Genomic DNA, 23,166 nt, shown 5'->3' with positions numbered 1-23,166 from the left:
ATCCAATGAAATCTATGTCTATCCTGCTTAGCACATCTGTTTCTTCAAGTATGGATCAATTAATATTTATGTTTTTTATCACTAAGGTGTAAGCAAATTAAAAATAAGCCTTCAAGATCTACATGTATTTGCACATTTACCTACACACATATATATACACAAGAAGAATGCAAAATCAGTATAGTTTTTTCAATAAAATAAATAAAATTAGCTTCTATACACAGATGAAAGTAAATACTCACAATGTTGTTCAAAATATATGAGATTTAAAACAAGCAGTTACTAAAGCATTTGACAGAAGCATGCAATAGCAATTCTTGTAAGGCATAAGTACATGTTAAGTGTGAGATAATTTTTTCTATAAACATCACGTATTCTTACATCAGATATATTTTAAAAGAAACATGAAAGGCAGAAAAATAACTTGGGAAGTTTTAACATACCTTCTCAATGGCTATATTTATATATTCAAAAAGTAGCATTTCTTTCCACATCCGCATTGAAGAGATACACATTTAAAATGTGGAAGAGTTCTTATTGTGGAAGAGCTAGTTAAGGGTGATAAAAAGAAAAAACTATCATCCTGATCACTAAATTTCTTTTTGTAAGTTATCCTATACTCTCCATGGCAAATACATACTACATAACCTGAGTACGCTGCACAATCTTAGTTTCTCACAAATGTGTGAGGAAGATCTAGAAGCCTCCTAACTGCTGTTGAGAGATCATAACAATAACATGATCCATGTAATTATAACTTAAAATTATATTAACTTGTAAATGGAAAAATAGGAATGTGGGAAGTTATTGTACACCTCCTGATTAGTCAAGGAGTGGAAAGACTTCATTCCAGGTGAAACAACAATAAAATGGAAACAAAACTTTTTTTTTTTTTTTTTTTTTTTTTTTTGGCTGATGGAGGATGAAATTTAAAACCCGATGAGATGCTTTAGAGACTTTAAGTTTTTCGTTGACATGACCTGAATGTAGTTGTTTCTCTTTTTTGTTGTTATTTTGGAACAGACTAAAAGTGTTCTTCTGGAACGTGGCCAAGTAAAGTTACCTTCATACTTGATATTCAGCTGAATTTAAATGAGTATAGATACTTTCAATGGGAACCCAAAAGGACATAAAAGTGCTTAGAAACTATGGTGCCATGCTTCTGAAATATGTTACTCTGTATGTAAGATGAAATCAGAACACCAATAGACCATCAGTACGTTTAGGAACAGAAAGCTGATTTTATAATCTTCATAAGTGCACCTAGAAATAGAGGGATTTTTTTTTTTCATACAGAGTTATTTTCCTTTAGTTTTAGCTTATAAGAAAAGTCAGGAAGGCATTTTGAACTTTGTCCTTGTAAGACTCCCTCTTTCAAGGAGAAATTCTTGCAGACCTTCTGTAAGATGGAGCTGACCTTGCACCCACAAAACCAAAAGGTTTACTAAAATGAAGTATGATATAATGCAAGCTATAAAGTAGTCAAATTATAATTCAATTTGTAGTTAATGACTCACTTTAATTTATAACTTAATTTGCAACTCAATAATACTTATACCAAAAGAAACACAGATTACGATGGATGTCTATCTTTCTGAATACACATATTATTCATAGATTTCCTAGACATGCTTTTAAACTCAGCAGCTGCCAAGGTAAAGATTAATAACAGCAATATTATTATGACACAACAAGAGACACTATATTACCACTCAGCTTTGTGAGCTTTTTCATGATGAAAATGCAATATAAATTACTCAGAAGAATAATTATAATCTGTTTAGAGATACATTAATAATTAGTATCTTTTTAAAGATAAAAGTCACTGTGTTCAGAGATTTTAAGTCTGATGATTTTTATATAAAAAGAGATCATTTCAATTTGTTCCCCACCTTTTTCCGAAAGTAAAATCATTCAAATAGTCTTTGATTCATCACCCTGGCAATCTTATTGTTTTAATTTTACTGTTGTTTAGCAACAAAAGTGAAGCAAAGGATACGTTGAGAAAATACTGCAATTAATCCTGATGAGGTTTTGGAAGCTATTATATTTTAAGCATATAAAACAGATTTAGTTTATAGATATGAGGCTAACAAAGAAATGTGATCAACTATGTTGAACGTATCCCTTTTGTTCTCAAAATGGTTATCCTGTATTGCTTAAGAAACTGGAATGATGCTTTTCAGAATTTCTCTCCAAGTTCACCTGTAGGTCCAGAACCGTAGCCATGTTCCATACATCATGTACATCAAGACCAAACTTAACCATAATACTCTCTTTCCCAGTACCTTAGTAGCTTCATAGCCAGTCTTGGGGAGTTCTATATTAATTCACAGATTTGTATATTTAAATATAATACATTTTTTTTTTCCGCCACATGTCTGCCTTGGTGATTCCTCTTGGTGATATTAAAAAGGCCTCTGGATGACCACCTGCCTAAGCCTGGTACAATTCACAGATCTGCTAGCAGGTGGCATCATGAGCACGGAAAGCTCTAGGGACCAAAAGGTAGCAAATGTAAATACTAGTTCTGATACTTATTTGAGTGGTAGCAGAGTTCAAGTTATTGTTGTCATACTGCTTTTCATCACTGAGCATGGAAGATACATTTCAAGGCTCAGGCCCTAGCTTTTTGCTTGTGCGTGCTTGTTCTGAAAGAGTCTATGTTAATCTATCTATGCTTTCTAACCCCTTTCTTCAAAAATGTACTGATTTTAAGGATCTTCTAATGATCTTAATAATCTAATGATCTTACTGGTCTTTGTTTCAAAATGATTCTCAGTCACTATCCAGACAATATCTACCATCAGCAGATATCTGAAGGATTTCCATATTCTCGAAGACATTGTTGAGTATAAAGTCTGTCACACAATTAGCTATTCGTAAGAGCAACTAAAAGCAAAATCACAGGAGAAATATCTAGTAGCCACCCTCTTTCCAGACGTTCCTACTTGCTGTGAAAGAGAAATTAGATTTAATATTTTCTCATTGTATGATAGTAAGCCTAAGTTACTTCTATTCAAAGAAAAGTGCTCTATTCAAAGAAAAGGACTATTTCAATTTCATAAAGATAATGATTGCATTTTAAATGCTTCTTCATATTTAAAGCCATATATTGTGGTTTAAAGTTGTGCAGTTATGCAGTTCATAGCTCTGTCAGTTAGCTGATATTAAATGTTTTCTTAATAGACTGCCTGCAGGACTATGAAATCTAAATTAAATACCTAAGAAGGTATAACTAGCATGTTTGGTTTCTGCATAATTTAGGTGTATACAGAAGCAGAAGTTATTAGGTTTGCTGGATTTTGAGGTATTTTATTTAATATAAAATTTTTTCTAAACTTTACAGGTTTTCATTTGGATATCTCTGGGTGATAGAACACCTAGTAAACATGTTCTGTAATGCGAGACTACAGGTGCATTCACATTTGTGTACCTTGTTCCACCCAAACTTATTATTACGTAAGGAGAAATTAAAAAATCAAATTTATTAAATATGATTTTTAACACCATGAAATTCAATAAGAGTAATGGTACAAATAACCACTAAGAAAAGATAGAAAGTTTTCAAAGCCAGTATTTTAAAAAGTAAATGCAGCCATGCTAATACTATATATGTATTGATAAAAAACAAGTTAAAAATGTTAGAATTATTTCAAATTAAAGAACCTGAAAGCTAAGAAATAGCAATATTTGACTTGTTTCTACAGATGGTGTTTCAAATGCACATATTTTCTCTCTACTTCTGTTTTATAGTCATGTTAGGATTATTAGATGATCATATGAGATTTTTTTGGTAGAATTTTTCTTTTATGTTACATAGTGAAGAATAGGCTGAGAAAATTATATCTGTACTATGAACAGATATAATTTTCTGTGTGCTTTGTACCTTTTCTGCTTTTAGCTGTTGGATTGGCATAAATATCTGTATTGAATCAATATAAATTACTATAAATTGTATGAACAATAACAGCAAAAAATAACAAGCAAACATCATATAATTCCATTCCTGCACAACTTCACTCCTGTTTTCTCCTTTCTATGTCAAGTATATAAATGCATATATACATACTTTCCACTTAGGCCTTTGAACCTGATAAGTTATTGCACAGATTCTTCTTCCTGTCTTATGACTGGAACTTACACTCCCCATAAAAGCTCGGGTTTTCCTGGCCATCTCACATACATATGAAGTCATATTTGTTTCCTCAAAACGTATGTCAAAAGCAGATCCATTTAACCAACTTCGTAGCCTGCTACAATGAAATGTGATAATTGTCTTAGAGGCAGAAATGGACAGCATGGAGGTAGGAAACCAATAGAGCAGCTAGGCTTACTCAGCTGTGATTACTCTTACTCACCTCTTCAAAACTGGGAGGAACAAGTGGTACACCAGAGGTCTGTGATGTCAGAATGAGGACCTTGACTGGCTGGAGAGATGGACAGAAAAAGACCTCATGAAGTTCAGCAAAGGGAAATGACATGCCCTGCACCTGAGGAGGAATTATGCCAGGCACCAGGCAGGTAGATGACCATCTGGAAATCAGTTTTTTCAAGAAAGACAAGAGGGTCTTGGTGGAGAACCAGGTCTTTGGGGAGAAGCAGCCAGTAGTGTTCTGAGTTGCAGTAAGAGCATGACCAGAGCTTGGGCTGCTTAGCCTGGAGAAGAGGAGGCTTACGGGGTTTCTGCGCATCTCCAAAGGTCCCTTTTAAACCAAACTATTCTGTTACTCTCTGAAATAAGTTTCTCCAGACTTCAGGTGGATACCTATCATATGATATTCTGACGAGAGTCTGCAGAACACATTGGTCATCAGTGCCTAATAAGTTAAGGGACAGATTTGCTGTATTTCTGTACAGGAAGGAGTACAGCAGCTAATGAGCCTCATATATGAAGCACCCCTCACACTTAATCAGATAATGGAATTCTTGTAGAAATCATGACAGTGCTAGCTGCTCACAAGTACCTTAATTAGGGCTCTTCAACCCTAACTGAAATCATAAATGTTGCATTCCAAGAGGATCAGTAGCTGTATTTATGCTAAAGCCAAAGAGAGGTTTTCCAACCAGCATTCTTATGATTATACATATCAATGAAGCTGCTATTTTTCTTGAATTGATTTTTTTTTAGGTAGTTTCAGTTACTTCCACCAACAGACCAGCACTCTTCCACTTCTGGGATAACTCAAGTGAAAGACTGTGACCTACTTTCACTGGCGGCTACTTTGTTTTGCTTCTTCTGCGGAAATTTGCTTGTCCCGCTGTACTTCATATTCAGGAACTTCTCCTCCTCTTGAGTTTAAGTGTTATATTTCAAAACTGATCTTGTATTTCATGAAGTGATATGCAAATACAGTGCTCTGAGTTATTAGACTGAAATGATTAATAGATTTTGGAAGAACACACATATTCTAGGGGACTTATTTTGCCATTCCTTCTCATGCACACCTGCATGCACAATATCAGTTGAATTTGTCTTGCAAGCAGAGAACTCCTCTCAGCTTTGCAAACATGCTCATTAATATGACTAGATCAAAGTCAGGGCAAGAATCATGAACCATCAGCTTGCCTTGTAGGCAATTTGCATTCTTCCTTCTCCATTTATCTCCTTTCTTATGCTTCCCAGCCTCCGGGCATTATGCAAACATTAGGGGAAAGCTTGTGCTGCCTTTTTTATGTGTACACGACAAAAGTTACATAAAAACATTACCAATGTTATTCCTCCCCACTCCTCTCTACACTTTAAACATTTTGTAAAGAGATTTTACAACAGTTGAAAATTTTTACTGTTTCAACAAAGGTACTTAATTGTCTGTCCTGCACTTATTCATAACAGTAACAAAATTCTAGGTGAATGAAAACAGTCAGTTGATTTGGATACTAAAAACCTAAGTAACAAGTCTAACAGCCAAAGACTGCTAATCAAAATACCCTTGCTTTTACTGAGGGTTATAGTAAAGTTCTAGATTGCCAAAGATAAACTAGCCATAAGGAATTCAGTTTTATTTCTAACTGAAATTGTAGAATCACTATGGAAAAACATCATAACATCATTTTATTTTTCAGGTTTCTGTCTGAGCAAAAACAATAAAAGATAAATAAGAAATTGATACCTTGTCACTTGAAAGAACATCTGGCCCTGAACTTGTTTCAAGGTTGTAAAGTTAACAAAAATATTAATGGTTTACAAGTAGCAACCGCTCTAGTTCTGTTAGCAAAGTATCCACAAATACATGAGAAAAGAGATCATGTTCACAGGCTAGTTACTGTCTGGAAGTGAAAAGTAATGTTGTTAGGAAAGTTTTTGGACCTTTTTTGGTTTCCAAACACTCCAATGCATTTTTATCTAAAATACATAATATTACAATCATTCTACTAGCAGCCTTACACTTACAAGCAGCCCTATAATCATAAAGCAGAACATGCATGTGATCAATTGCTAAGAAAACATATTTCAGTTGCATAATGCTAAATAATATTATAAATAATAGTTAATTAAAAAAAGTGAAACAAAATGTCTCTACATAATAAAAAAAAATCCACTTCTCTCAACATTAATTAGCATGCTAGTTAATACTGTCAGTCAAGAAGCCAACTAAACGAAGAATAGAACTACCATCTCGATCCAGGTGCTACCTCCAGGGCATGACAGAAACATATTGGCAGGAGAGCAAGGAACCTTGCCCTAGTGCTCCTGGGATATGCCTAGGGATGTCTTTTTTCATGTGCAATAAATTTACTAAAAATGGCATAAGAATAAAAAATGATGAAACATCTTGACAGTCTTTTTAAAAGTTTTTTAAAGATTTAATAAACTACTGGAAGTACAGCAAAGCTGTCAAGATGTAGATGGCTATGTTCCTGAAAACCCTTCTATGCCGTCCATTGCTGCTACTAATCCAGCCCCAGGCTGGATTAATTTGTATGATGTTAGAAAGCCCTTCTAGCTATTCAAAGGTGTCTAAGCAGGCTAACACAGACAGAATGCTTGGAAATAGTGATAGCCATCACACTAAGGGAATACAGCCAGGTGTCCACTATCTCAATACGAGTTTTTCAGCAATAGCAAAGCTTAATTCTTGTTTCTTTTACAGGTTCAGAATAAGACAAGTTGGAAAGAGCTAGACTAATGGGGGAGGAAACTGCATCAGACTTTAAGCAGAGCAAAAACCACCCTAAGACTGACAGTTCATATGCCCACTATTGTTGAGGAGTGAACATAGAGAAGACTTCCATTAATTTCAACATAAAGCCAGAGATATATTCTTTATGTTTAAAATGGGGTGAGTTTATTAGTTACTATTATACTTAAGCTTACCACGTCTTTTCCCTTTCAGATATCCACGGGTTTTCACAGGCACCAACTGACATTGACAAAAAAAAGAAGAAATATTTACCAGAGTTACTTGCCATACTAAAACACTTACATAAGCATCACAATAGTGCCATGAATGAGAAAATTCAGAAGTTTTAGTCTTTTTAGGATCTCTATCAGTCTAAGGGGTAAGACCATTCTTTTAACATGTAGAAAATGTCAGTGCTGACACTTCATCAATAAATATCACAAGGTATGGATGCACACTGAAAAGTGATTATAAAATTTTCTGTAATCTAGTAACATATTCATTCTATCAGTATTTTTTAAAAACATGATTTCTAGTAATAAGAATTTTGAAATTAATGTACATTATCCATAGCAAATACTTTTAAAATATCAGCTAAAACAGAGGTTAAAAATCTTAACATCTTTTTTCTGAGAGGTTACGTGTTTCTCAGAATCCAGAGATACAATCACCTAACACTACAAATATAAATTTTTAAAATAGGAGAAACTGAGATTCTCATACAGTTATTCTCATGACAACATTTGGGACCTTAAGTAAAAAATATCAAGTACTGTCAGTCTTATACCACTAATAATAATAGAACTGGTAATATTACATTAATTTGTTTGTTTTTCTTAGGTCTGTTCTCCATTCCTTTAAAAGCTGTTACTAAGTTACTTTTCTTATCCCTCATTACTGGTAGGCCTCTCCCTATTGCAATAGTTTTCCCTTTCATAATCTGGTCTGACTACTTTTATAATAGAAATTAGATTTTATACATTCACTGTGTGCACTATACATTCTCTAGTGTAGCTTCCATGCCACAGAATGACTTAGAAGTGGCTGAAAGGTTACCTTACACAATTGGTAGCAATTTACAAGATCACTATCTCCTCTAACTCTGTATCTGGAAACTCATTTTTTATTCATTCAATATAACTGCTTGTATATTTACAAATATATTTCAGACTAAAAATATACTTCAGTAAGTCATATTTTTTGTGTCCTGGATATGTGTTACATTTCAGCTATGAAAATATAAAGGTGATTCATAAGAGATTGTTTATCTTTGTGTGCAGGGATACAAACAAAGGTATTAGTCACTGACCATCATATTCTGCTAAAATACCAACATTTCCTTATCTAGGAGTTTTCTCAATGCTAATTCAAGTACTAGATGTACTCAGCAATAAATGAAGAGAAATAATCTCCTAGTCTGCAGTTCATAAGATGAGACCACCCACCCAGGTGGTAAAAGTTACCCAGGAAATAGATGAATCTGGATGTTGATTCTGACCAAAATTCCTTTCTAGGAATAGGCTACCAGCTCTCTGATGCCTTTTAAAAATAGAGAAGCAGAGTGTAGATGCAATATCCATCTTTTGAGTAATGGTCTATAGATCCCAGTACCAGGGAGGAATTGTGCTCTCCAAGGTCCACAAACAAGAGGAGGATCTGAAAATGACTGAAACTATTTCCAAGGCAACTGGGATGAGAAATACAAATAACATTGACAGGAGATAGCAGAATTACCTGAGCAGTTAATAATATTTTTACAAGGTGTTGTCCTTAATATAGGCATCTCAGTTCCATCTTTGGAATACTTTGGAGGTTTGGATCTTAAAGACTTTGGAAGTTTGTATCTAGAGCATTTTGGCAGCTCTTCCCTAAGACCTCTGAAGACTTGGTCACCACTTCTATGAAGGAAAGAAAAATACTTAATATGTCCTTTCCTAATGAAGTATTATGGAGAGAAGCATTTCAGGGTTTTTCAGTACTAAAAGGCCGACAAGGTAAGTATAAGAAAATATATAACTTAATTAAAAAAAAAAGATAAGACATGTTTTATAAGACATAAAAGACAAAGGATTTAAATAAAAATGAAGAAAGAAGAAAGGAACTGGTGGTTAGTGCATTTTCACGAAGTTCAGTTAAATGCAGGAATAAATTGTGCCAAGTCATGTCTGTCTCTATGTATTTTGTCCTCTGGTATTTTCACAACATGCTTCTAAAGGGCCTATCATTCTGGTGTTCCTCAGGTATTGTAGAACAACATGTGTATCAAATTCAAGTAATCAAAAAATGGAAAGGCTTTTTCACTGTCTGTGTGCATACTACAGTTTATTTACAGAGCAAACATCACCAAATACTGCAGGGCCTTAATCTTATTGGAGACGATAACTAATTGGCAGAAAAAAAAAATTGTGAAAATCAAAATGGTTTAAGGGTGTGCAATATTAGATGTATAAAAATGAAAATATCCACAGTCAAGATAGGGGGAAAAAAAAAAAAAAAAAGCTCATAAACATAATTATTTAACTACCAGGACTAGTTTTATCTCCATAGAATGTAACCATTAGCCTGTCTGAAGACTACAATATTCAGAGGAATCTTGGAAAGCTATGCTTCTTGACACAGTGTCTAATGAATTACAGTCTAGTTTATTCACTCTTTCAAAAATGAGAAAATACTAAGAATGAAGACAAATAATAAATAAAGGAGGGAGAGGAGCTGTTTACTTGAAAACAATGATGACAATGACAGAAAAATATTTATAAACCATGCCAGTAGCATATACCACCTGGAAATTAGAGTATCATCAGTAACCTTTCATAAAATTATATTTGAAGTATATCAATAAGAGATACAATAGACTATTTTTAAGATTGTCTCAACAATTGCATGAACAAGGTTATATAGAATATAGTCACGGTAATAACAGGAATAAAATTTGACGACCATCTCTATCTGACAGTTCTGTGTCTCTAAGCTAACTATTGCCTAGCTTAAAAATGTATCAGCACTGCTACTGGTTAATTCTCTTCCTCTCTTAGGGTGGTTCAGCAGCAAGTAGCCATTCTTACAATTGCTGCTTATTTAAATGATTTCCAATATTTTACTCGAATTATGAACAAGTAAGAGTAAGAATTTAATAATTTATGAACAAGTAAGAGTAAGAATTTAAATGATTTCCAATATTTTACTCAAATTATGAACAAGTAAGAGTAAGAATTAATTCCTTAATTCTTCAAGAGAAAAAAAAATAAAAGAAAGAAAGAGACTGATATAGGATTACTTTTTCCAGGAATTAACAAATTAGTTATCTCTGACAAGTCAATTCACTGATCTCCTAAACATCTAAAGCTCTTCTATTTGTTCAATAATTCTGATTTTCTTTCTCTACTTGGAGCAGTAAAAAGACAAAACAACTTGAAAATAATTACGTTGAAGAGCTTTAATGAAGGACAGGGCCTGTATTACTGTCTGCTCCCTGTTCTGGCTGTGCAGTATCTTCTGCTACTTTCCACTCATATTACAACAGAGAATCAAGCTTATAGCCAAGACTGCCAGATCAGGATACCACAGTAAGGATTTGCTATACATCAGCATAGGATATTGAAAAGCCAGGTTGATATGGAGTTTACAGCAAGTAAATTAGGTTTAACTACAGAACCCTTCATGCCATAATTGTGCTCTATCTAATGACCTTCTTGATTCCTTCAATTTATTAATTCTTTTTCAGATCTCATAGAATCATAGAACCCTTAAGACTGGAAGGTACTTTAGAGAACATCTAGTCCAAACCCCCTGCACATGCAGGGTCACCCAGAGCATATGGCACAAGATTGTGTCCAAGCGGGTTTTGAAGATCTCCAGAGAAAGGGGCTCTGCAACCTCTTTGGGCAACCTGTTCCAGTGTTCTGTCATCCTCATTGTTAAGAAATTTTTCCTTAAGTTCCTAATATTAATATTTGTAGTCATAGAAGGATTGTGCATCCTGGTTACGAATCAACCTTGCAGATATTTTATTGCTTCTCTTTTGGCCAATTAGATTTTGATTTGCCATTGAAACCCATCTGAATCCCTGAACTGATCGGCCACACTGCAGAACACAGATGGGCACAGAAGCTCTCCGATAACTTTTAACTTGTTGAGACAAAGTACACTCAGGCCCATTCTAATTGCAAACCTTAGGTAGGACTAACGTGTTATAAATGTTATATAAATGGTTAATAACTAAGTTACTAGGTAGGTACCATCACATGTGTTCTAGACTCACTTGCAGCATGGAAAATGTTAATATGGGCAGCAATACTGACTACCTAGGAGAATTTAGTATTATAATGTTGACTCCAATGATGGTGTGCTCATTTCTCCTTTGAATCTTGAAAATTGGGGTATTTTCCAGTTGCTTCAAACTTATAATGTGAAACCTGGGTTTTTCAAAGCTACAAATAGATGCCTGTGCTTTGAAAAGCTGTAAAATGCAGTAGCTGGCTAGCACCTTTGTTCACAATTATTCAATTTATATAGGTGAAGAGAGGTACCACCCAACTGGTAGTAAAAGCATATACAAATGAGATGTCTATTGAAGTTGGTATATCTACCCATCATGCTAGGGTACAAATAAGTAGGACAAGAAAAGGAAAGGGAAATCTATATCAAAGAGGATAATCTCAACAATCAAAGCACAAGGGAAATGCCTTTACTGCAACAATGAAAGAAAAGTGGAAAAACTGAATCCAAAAGCAATGTACTATAGCCAGAGGTGTCAGCAGTAATATCATTTGACTCCAACTTGACAATTTAGTACATTGGCAATGCTCTTCTAAAGTTACTGCTTTTTGTACATTTTTTCAGTTCAATTCTATTCTTCTGTTCTATTATAGAGGCTTCATGTGCATCAGTTTGTCTCTTTCTTTTTAGTTATTTTTATGGTTATGACTAGTGTATAACACATTTTTCTCAATGTTTCCCATGTAATGATCCCTGTCACCCACCAAATCCACACAATAAACAAGATGTGGCATTACTGCAGTGCAGCCATGTTTAAATTGAAATATGGTAGGAAGGACAATATACTTCAGCCTTCTGTTTTTTCAGTACTGAAGAGTTATATATCTCTTTTATATATATATATAGCCTTTGTTTACAATAGTTACATAGTGATAGTTATATAGTCATTGTTTACTTCTCTCATCTAAAGGCAATGAATGAGGAGTGGTATTTTAACAAAAGCCTTTATGACTGAGATTCAAGACGAGCAATCATAGTCATGGCCTTTGCAAAATTCTTTAAAATAAACCTGCATTTGTCATAAAGCAGATTAGTACATTTATGTCTGTCTTAATAGGTAGATATGATACTTGTAATCTTCTGATTTTGTTTTAGCTTTTCACAGAGAAGAACAAATTATATGAATAATAGTTAAAAAAAGTATATAGAAACAAAAACAAAAGAGCATCTGCAAGTATGTTTTTTTCTGTACAGAGAAATATATGTGTATATATATTACAGAGCAGTTCATACGGTACATTGGGAAGCTAGAAAAACAAATGTTACTCTGAAATAAAAGAATAGGGTCTGTAGCAGAGTCCTTCCTTACTCACAACTATTGTAATGTGGAGAACAGGGTTTGATAACACTACCTTGCTGCTGTCCATACACCTGTTCCTAAAGCAGCTTTTGTCTGCCTCCACTGAATAATGGCTGTACACTCCCCTGTTTCTATATCAGTAGTTGAATTCTGGTACCACTCTTATATACAGGGATTGGGAGAGGGAAAGAAAAATCCTTCAATTTACCTTCATTAGTACTCTTACTACTCTCACATCTGTTGGTACAGATGTACCAACAGATACCAAGAGTACAATTAGTACTCTTACTACTCTCACATCTGTTGGTTTAACCTTAAATACACTGATCTTTCAAGTATATTTAAATATGAGAGTTAAAATTCCAGTTAACCAAGGAAGAGAGAGTAAAATGTGAGCCCAGGAATCATTTTCTCATGATTCCTCTACGTTTCTGTTGCATGCCCCTGTAAGACTACCATTTTCAGTTATTATCAAGCAGGAAGTACTGGTTTTCTCCCATCACCCTCTGAACCTCTCCTTCTTCCACCTCAGAAAAACAATAAAGGAAGAGCCTACTCTAGACTGAAGCAAAGAAGAGTGCAAACCATAGCCTTCAGATATTCAAGCTCTTTGAATTTTTCTTCTCTTTTTTTCTTAATGAAACAGGAGAGAATGTTTTGTATAATCAATTATAATTATTTTCTTCCTTCCTGCAAGGCAGCTCTTGATTTTGGTTTAGAAATGATTATAAAGTTAATCCTAACATATATCAATATGTGTTTATAAAACATACATATTTAATAGTTCCCAGTCACCACCAAACAGACAGGGTCATGTATTTCAGAGTACACAGATTCACAGATTCACAGAATATTTAAGGTTGGAAGGGACCTCTACAGATCATCTAGTCCAACCTTCCTGCTCAAGCAGGCACACCTASAGCATGTGGCACAGGGTGGCATCCAGGCGGGTTTTGAAGACCTCCAGAGTAGGAGACTCCACAACCTCCCTGGGCAGCCTGTTCCTCTGCTCTGTCACCCTAACAGCAAAGACGTTGCTCCTCACCTGGAGATGGAACTTCTTGTGCTCCAGTTTGTGGCCATTACCCCTCGTCCTATCGCTGGCCACCAGTGAGAACAGCTTGTCCCCTTCCTCCCTGCATTAAAAAGAAACATTAAATGTACATACTATAAAGAGTTTTAATTAAAGTAATTAGAGAGTAAAAGAGCCATGATTTTTGCCTAACAATTCACAGAATCATAGAATCATGACAGGTGGATAAGAATTTCAAGATCAATAAGTCCTACCGTAGTCCATCACCACTATGCCTGTTAAACCATCTTCCTAAGCGCCTCATCTACATGTTTCTTGAACACTGTGAGGGAAAGTGGTTCCACCATTTCTCTGGGCAGTCTGTTCCAATGCTTGACTACTCTTTACATGGAGAAAATTTTTGTAGTATTTAACCTGCTACCTTGGACCAATTTGAGGCAAATTCCTCTTGTCCTATCAGTAGCAATTTTGGAGAAGAGCTTGAACCCCCCCTCACAACCTCCTCTCAGGTAGTTGTAGAGAGTGGTAAAGTCTCCTCTGAGCTTCTTTTCCAGACTTCTTACGAAGATGAAGTGGAGTTTAGATTCAGTTCCTATTCTGTTGTACTGAGACTGGTAACAAGGATTATGTAGTCTGTGAAACAGGCAAAGGTGTTATATGCAGAGGACTAAAAGAGTTGATCATTTCTTAAGCTATATGATAATCATTTCGATTAGACTTTTTATTATGACAATTTGCTTATTGCTTTTGTTTGGAAGGTAGAACTATCTACTAAACTCATAAAGCTATGTTTTGATAGCAAATAAACGTAACTGAAACTACATGTGATATGTTAAACCATTCCCAGCGTAAATATTTATTATAAGCACCGATAAGAAATGTTATAATATTCCTATACATTCATTAGCCTCCCTCTATTTAAGCTGCTTTTGAATACTACTTATCTGTTGCGAAAGCGCAAAATAATTCTGGCAGAAAACAGAGCAATGAGGAAGTATTTTAATAAAATTGAGCTTTATCATCTAAGTAGTTGGCCTAAGCAAGACACACTTCTGGGGATATATAAATTATAGAAAATTATCAACTCTAATATCCATAATCCATAATAATTTATATAAAAGGAGCCCTTAGTCCACTGTGTTTTGGGGACTTTACAAAAGCAGGGAAGCTCTGCTTAAGTAGATAGACCTGTTGGATCCACAATTTAATTTTTAAGTAGTAAATATACAGTCCAGTTCTACAGCATCAGCTATTTTCAAAATTATTACATTGACAAATGTGCACAGTCAAGGAATGCCACCTATCTCTGTTTTAGAAAACTGTATTGGAAAATAAGAATCTGTACAAACAAGCCTTTATGTATTTGGTTCTCTGATAATCCTCTGACCCTGAGGGGTCTCAGTGTATAAAAAGGCACTGCATGAACAAACTTGTGGCATTTTGGCTTGATTTTTAACACAGAATTACAGACACTTTCTTCTAATCATGACTTGCATCAGCCAGAAAATTTACATGATAAACTCCATTTTATCAAAAGTTTTTTTTTTTTTCTCTTTGGCAGAATTGTTGGAGTGTATAAAATAACTCCTGTTAACATTTAATAACATATACAAGTATTTTGTATATGTTACAAGGGTACTATGGGTACTATTTCTACAAATCTGATGTATTCTGCCATTGATATACACCTTAAAAATATTTTAATATTAGAAATTCAATCAAGATTTTATAATCAACAGCATAAATGTCATTAGATGTCATCACCATAAGGGTCATGGATTTAATACTGTGACTCTAGGATTCTTAATTAGGAAATTCATACTATGAGTGTTAGCATTAACATATACAATTCCCTGTCTGCAGAATGTTGCAAGTTTTGTTTTCATTCTTGGAAAAAAGGCAGCATATAAAATATGAAGCAAAACAATGAAATAGCAGCCCAAAAGGTTAAGAATCCTTTGATCAGAGTATTAGAGACTGTGTTCACAGATGAACTGTTGTGCTTCCAAAGTTTTTTGTTAAAAGTTATTATGCTTAAGATAATCAATCTCAGCTGCACTAGACCTTCAGTAATTTTCTTTCTACTATCAAACAAGCCTTATGGGGTTGAATATAGTGGTAGTTCATAATGAAGCACTTCATAGAGAAGCAGCTGTCTCCTCACCTGTTTCCCAGCACATCTAGAGGCCTGCAGAAATTCTTCAATTTAGCAAGCAAACTTAAGTCATTATTAGAAATGACAGGGAAACCTGATGAAATTGTACTTTCAATTGGAAAACAAAATTGCAATCAGACCAACATGATTTCCTCATGGTCTGACCATGCTAATGCCAAGTCGAGACATGGGCAAATGTATTTAAAAGTCATAATGGAGTATTACCATGCAATCTCTTTTTACTGGTCCTTATTAATATAAAACTTCAATTTGCATGTAAATGTGGTCAACTTTCATATCATCAAAATACATGAGGTCTGGGAAAGTAATGAATTGAAGTTTGATGCAGCAATTACTGACGTTTATAAAGAATTTTAAAGAGGTCATTCTAGCCCGGGCTGAGAAAATGAGGAAATCAACAGGGAATATTGTCAATATAGCAACAGTGGGAGTTGGAGTCAGTCCCAGGTGTTAGAAGGCCAGATGATGATTAATAGAGAGGGAGTATGAAGCCTTTCACCCCAGAAGGACTGGGCTGGACTTGCGGCTCAATAACAGAGCTCTCATGAAAAGGTTCTTGCTGGGTTCCCACTTTAGCTGCCTCAAAATGTGTTCCAGGGGGAATAAAGTAGCAAGTGTTTATGAGAGAGAGCAGTGCTGAAGGTTTAATTGGGCTCCACATCCTTTCAGCTCCCTTCAGTAGCTGATATGCAGTTTAACCTTTTTTTCCCCACCTCAGATACTCCAGTGCCACTGGGATTTTAATAAGGCACAAACTTGATAGGTTGGAAAAACACTAACTTCACTGTTAAATTGAGTTAAACTGCCTTATTGTGTTATAAGGTCAATTTGTAAATCTTTTGATATAAAAACAGAACAAACAAACAAGAGCCTAAAAATATTTATCATACTGGAACATTTTTTTTAAATCAAAAAACACTCCACCTTCTTTCTTTCTTTCTTTTCTTTCTTCCTTCCTTCCTTCCTTCCTTCCTTCCTTCCTTCCTTCCTTCCTTCCTTCCTTCCTTCCTTCCTTCCTTCCTTCCTTTCTTTCTTTCTTTCTTTCTTTCTTTCTTTTTCTTTCTTTCTTTCTTTTTCCTGTTCACTGAAAATTTCAGAGGGAAGAGAGGTTTAAATTGGTAAAAAATCAATGCAGAAATGAAAATAGAATTATGCAGTTGTTACATTTCATTTAAAAGCAAATTCCAGAATTACTAGGAAAAAGCATTGTAAAGAATGAGCCTGCTTTTATTGTTTTTCCTAGTAATACTGAGAGTGGAAGAGTCAGAACAGGGAAGGCATGTTTTGTAGATGTTACACTAGTGATTGGAGTCCTTGTTTGGCATCATCCTGTAATTTGTACGAATCTAAAATGAATGAAACATTTGCAAGAAGGCAAGAGGGCTTTATGAACTGATAGTTCTTTATACACATCCAGCAAAGGTGTCAGCAAGCATGTAGAGCTTGAAATTATGAAAATCATCTCCAGTTTCTACTGATGCCTCAGACAGAAATGAACTGTGTGGTGGTAGCCAAGCAAATGCTGCATTTTTATGCCTTATTTTCCCCACCTATTAATAAAAATCCATAATTTCTTTAACTTCTTAATATTGCCCATGGAGCTTAGTTATTAAATGTTTGTTGAGTGCTTTGTAATCTTAAACTGGAAGTTAATAAATATGTTTCTAATTTCTTTCTGGATTTTTTTTCTTGTTCTCATTAGAAGCAGGGCCATATATGTGCTAAACGGTTTCTTTGGTGCAAATGTAATCAAGGTCACTGGTAAGAATCAAATAAAAATAAATAATGGAATAAAAATAATTTCTTGTTTAGAATTAGATTAAGCTGAGTTCTCTTAATTCCTTCTACTCTTATTTTCCTATTTTGTCTTCAAAGCCTAATTTTCAGTTTAACCATTTTAAATAAATCTCTAGATTAGTTAAACATTTTGGATCACATTAATTAAAGAAAGAAGATAAGCAATTACATGCAAGATGTTTGGATGCTACTATGTATTATTTTAATTGTATATGAAGAGAATGAGCGTCAAATTTCAGCAGCAGCAGCAGCAGCAGCAGCAATTAAACGATTTGACCAGTACTTTGAAATATTGGGATGAAAAGTACTTATTATGCACACTTTCACATTTCATCAGAATGTATTTTGGGTCCCATAGCTTAAATAAATATTTGAAAATGTTCCCTGGAAAACAGATTCTCAAAGGTCTCCTTCCCTATTACTTTACCAGGCCTATAGACAGACTATTTTCCCATGTGACGGCCTAGTAAATCTGTCCTTTTATATCTACAGCCCTTTAAACTACTTGGTCTAAGCATTTGTAACTCTTACTAATCTGGATGGTAAATAATAAAAGCACCACTGTTATTGCAAGAGGAAGGTTAAAACATTAAGGAGGCAACATATTTGATCTGCTATGCTATTCTGATTTCCCAATCACTTTTCTTATATATGTAAAGGATCTAATGTATACTTGCAGAAAGGTTTTTTTACATAGGGGTGAAAATAACCCTGAGAACCAAAAATAATTAAAAAAGTGAAAAGTATAGAGAGAATATTAGATATATTCTTAGGTTGTATACAGACTTCAGGAGCAAGGATCTTTTTTGCTCTTTCTCAAAAGAAGGATTCTTTAGATATGTAAAAATATGAAAAATCACTTATCATAGAAACACGGAATGGTTGAGGTTGGAAGGGACTTCTAGAGATTATCTAGTCCAACCTTCCTGCTCAAGCAGGCACACCAGAGCACTTGGCACACAGTGGCATGCAGGCAGGTTTTGAAGACCTCCAGAGAAGGAGACTCCACAACCTCCCTGGGCAGCTTGTGCCAGGGCTCTGTCACCCTCACAGTAAAGAAGCTCTTCCTCACATGCAGATGGAACTTCCTATATTTCAACTTGTACCCATTGCCCCTTGTCCTATCACTGGCCACCACTGAGAAGAGTTTGGCCCCTTCCTCTCTACATTCTCCCCTCAGGTGTTTGTACATGTTGGTAAGATCCTCTCTCAGCCTTCTCTTCTCCAGGGAAAACAGGCCCAGCTCACTTAGTCTTTCCTTGTACAAGAGATGTTCCCTTAATCATCTTAGTTGCCCTCCACTGGACCTTCTCTATAAAACTCCACATCCTTCTTATACTGGGGAGCCCAGAACTGCACCCACTACTCCAGGTGTGGCCTCACCAGGGCTGAGTAGAGGGGCAGGATCCCCTCACTTGATCTGCTGGCAACACTCCTCCCGATGCAGGCCAGGATCCCATTGGCCTTCTTGGCCACAAGAACACACATTATGGGAGATGGTGTTGAAAGCCTTGCTGAAGTCAAGGTAGACAACATCCACGGCTCTCCCTTTGTCCAGCAGACCAGTCATCCTATCATAGAAGGCTATCAGGTTCGTCAAACATGACTTTTGGTCAATCCATGCTGACTACTCCTGATAACCTTCTTTTGCCTTCATAAATTTATAACATAGTTCAATTTTCATTACTTGCTTTTTTATTCAATATTTGACACCGAAAACAGTTATGAGCACATTGCATTTGTGAATAAAACTAGAAAATATTTTTATTGGCAATAGTACAGTCTTATAATTCTTAATCATAATTGTCAAATAGCATGCAGTAGCATATGGATCATTTATGCCATAAACCAGAATTCACCAACTCATATTAGATGGATGATAAACTAGATCTGTTGGTGAAACAAGTTCCATTTTGGAACTTGTTTTTCCTTGGTAAAATACAAGTTTTCTTCTCCTTAACTGGAAAAATATTTTTGCAGTATTATACAAATTAGGGAAAAATATAAATCCTACAGTACATATAAGCATATTTTTTCAGAGTTAAGACATACTAGCAAAATGAAAGACTTCTACATATTAAAATTTCATAGTTAGAGAATATTTCATCCAAATGGACTCATTGGCAGACCACAAATTTCACAGTTAACAAAACTAAATGTATTTATGGGATGTAGGAAATATAACCTAGGACAAGAATCTTCTCTCTGAAAAAGAAGTCTTTATTCATATTATGGATTTTTTTTTTTTTTTTGTTAACTATATATCTTATAACACTTTTAGCTGCTACTACTCTGTTTTAATTAATAATAAAAAAAAATGTTATAGAGGAGCAATCATTTCTGATGTCTAGTGTAAAGACTAAATTAAAAAGCAGCTTAGTAATATGAGAAAAAACATGTAACAATCTGAAAAAGTAATATTGCTTTCTTTGAACTATGCCAAGAGCATGCAGAAATGACTCTTAACTCTCATGAAGGTTCTGTGATCCTCTGTCACGAAGGTAGCTAGCACCATCTCTGTTTTTATAACTATTTTAATATCACCTTACTGTTCAAACACAGTTCAGATCAGCCAAAGAACATGCCCGAGTCTTCCTTGCCTATCAGAGCAATACCATAACAAGCCAATGTGTTGATCATCACCACCCCAGTCTAGATAAATGGACAACAAGGTGGTAGGAAACTCTCTGGGCAGCCAGGCTTACTCAGCTGTAATCAAGCACATGAAGTGCAGCTGGCAGTGAGCCACTAGTGATTACCCCAGTAGTGGACACCAGGTCCCATACTGTCCAGCATCTTCATTAATGACATGCGTGATGGGACTGGATGCCCCCTGAGCAGTTTTTCAAACGATTCCTAAATGCTCAGCTGGACTGGATATTCTTTTCAATGCCTTTATAAGGTGTCTCTAGAAGAATAACATGTTCTGCAATAGCAGGTTTTTTTCCTGTTCTGTATATTAGACAGTCTATATGACATTTTTCAGTGTAAAAAATATTTATTGCAGGTCACTTTGTACAAAACCTACTTATTACCTTAACAACCTATATCACCAAGTTCTTTTTATTTTGCTGTATATTAATCATGCAAATGAATGCTTCTGTGATTTGCTGAAAAATCTTAATTATTTTTCTCTAGAAGATTCCATGCAGATTGTTGTATAGAAATTAAGATCACAGAACTATTCCTGCCCCAAAGAATTTACATAGAAGTATAAATAGAAGGACAACATCAGAAAACTAATAGATTGAATGCAAAGTAGCTGTATCTAGCAGATTGAAAAGAAATAGCTATAATATCTCACCTTTTTAAGTACTATTTTTTCAGAGGTACCATAAATATGGCAAGATATAAAGAAAGACTATGACCTCCTTTCATCTGTCTTCTTTTTTTCAGTCAAATTATATTTAGCCTATTGAGCCAAACTAAGAGTAAATAGCGATTTATGATATTGTAAAACACCCCACTAGCTCTGTGATTTTTTCTTTTCTAAAACCCTTCTATGGGTCATAAATTGATTTAATTCCACTTTTATTCATGGAATTTATCCTGACTCCAGAAATATTGAGAAGCGTTCCCTCTTTTCTCAGATTTTACTAGTAGTTCCGTCTCTCCAGAAACAGAATATAGATTTGCTTCAAATGGACACAATAATCCTATGCCATTTCCATGTTTATCATCTTGTTAGTTTGTGACCCAGATTAAAATCTAATTAATTTGAATTAGTGTGAAAAATTTTATCTTTGCATTCTCTTTTGGATTGAAACTGCCCGTTAACAGTTCCTTCCTTGACTACCTGTGAAAGAGGTAGGTTGTGCTGCCATTCAGAAGGACCTAGACAGGCTGGAGAGTTGCACAGAGAGGAACCTCATGAGAACTCATGAGTTGTGGTTGACAACAAGTTAACAAGGAGCCAGCAGTGAGACCTTTTTGCAAAGATATTCAGAACTTGCCTGGATGTGATTTTGTGCAACATGGTCCTGTGCACCTGTGCTCTAGGTGTTCCTGTTTGAGCAGGGGGATTGGATTAGATGACCTCTAGAGATCCCTTCCAACTTTAACCATTCTGTGGTTCTGTGATAATGGTGTGTTTTACACTGAACTAAGGATAAAAAAAGAAAAAAACATAATCCATGACATTTTATATCCAATTTCTACAGTACTGTTATTTGGATTTATCTCACATAGTTAATGTGGGCAAGAAACTAACCACAAGAAGCTGAATGTTTGAATTCATTATGATTTGTGTGTGTTTTTCTGTGTGTATTGTTTGCATGATATGGCTTTTTTCAAAACACCCTGCCTTCCGTGTATTTGTTGTTTTGACCTGGCTCTTTGTATATGGTCTATAACTAGCATAAAGCTCAGTCTCTCAATCCATAATAATAAATCCATGGTAATTCTGTGATATGAAAAAATGAAAAAATGTCCTAGCATCAGTAGAGGGGGCTACTCCTAGATGAAGGGGAAGAGGAAATTCCCCTAGAGCAAATGAATTATCTGCTAATAAATAGTGAGTTTAAGAACTTTCCACTAAATTTTTCAAGTTACTATCTTGTAACTTCAAGTGAGGATAGAGGATATTATCTTTTGCTAGAGGATAACATGTAAAGTTCTTAGCCTCATACTGTTTTATATATTTTGTATGTTTTATAAAGTTTCTTTGGAGATCATCTTAGCATCTAAAAAGACAGGAATATTAAGAATAATGGAAGGACATATATATTTTATACTAATGTAGTTATCAGGCTGATAATGAAGATAGTTTTGTAGTAGTACTTCCATTTGGCATAGATGATGTGGAGAAAATATAATAAAAATACAAAAAAAAATATAATAAAAATACAAAAAAAAGCTAACATTTAGTTAGTCAAGTAGCCAACATTTTGGGCTACTACTTTTATATTGACAGATCTATAATTTGCTTTCTGACAGACTCTGAGTTTTTATCAGTGTGATTTTTACCCACAAAATCAAAAAAAAAATTGGAAGGACCTGATTTTTCCTGCACATTGGTTTGCTATCTTAGATTTAGAAGTTACATCATACTTCAGACACATATTTGCTGCATTAGACAACTTTTATAAAATGGTCTTTATAGATGAATTACTAATTTTAGATTTGTTTCTATAGCCTTAAGACAGATATTAAGATATCTATATATCTATATAACAAATAGAATCATAGAATGCCGAAGGTTGGAAGGGACCTCAGAGGTCATCGAGTCCAATCCCCCTGCTCACGCAGGGTCACCTAGAGCACGGGGCACAGGGCTGCATCCAAGCGGGTTTTAAAGATCTCCTAAGAAGGAGACTCCACAACCTCTCTGGGCAGCCTGTTCCAGTGCTTTGTCACCCTTACAGTGAAGAAATGCTTCCTTAAGTTCCTGTGGAACTTCCGATGCTTCAGTTTGAAGCCATTTCCTCTAGTCCTATCCCTGCCCACCACTGAAAAGAGG

General features: G+C 35.0%; 1 long non-coding RNA gene across 1 annotated transcript; it reads right to left on the bottom strand.

Moving 5' to 3' along the window:
* Window positions 1–4,373: 4,373 nt before the first annotated feature.
* LOC112951120 lies at window positions 4,374–8,908 on the bottom strand. The gene is made up of 3 exons (XR_003250139.1): window positions 8,859–8,908; window positions 7,319–7,364; window positions 4,374–4,430 (listed from the first exon to the last, which is right to left on the bottom strand). It is a non-coding gene; the product is annotated as an uncharacterized LOC112951120 (long non-coding RNA).
* Between the last annotated feature and the right edge of the window lie 14,258 nt (window positions 8,909–23,166).

The sequence above is a fragment of the Nothoprocta perdicaria genome, unplaced genomic scaffold (genome assembly GCF_003342845.1).
Source record: "Nothoprocta perdicaria isolate Ctin4 unplaced genomic scaffold, notPer1 scaffold_339, whole genome shotgun sequence".
Lineage (NCBI taxonomy): Eukaryota > Metazoa > Chordata > Aves > Tinamiformes > Tinamidae > Nothoprocta > Nothoprocta perdicaria.
Note: the sequence above shows the minus strand (reverse complement) of the source record. Positions and strands in the feature narration are given on the sequence as shown.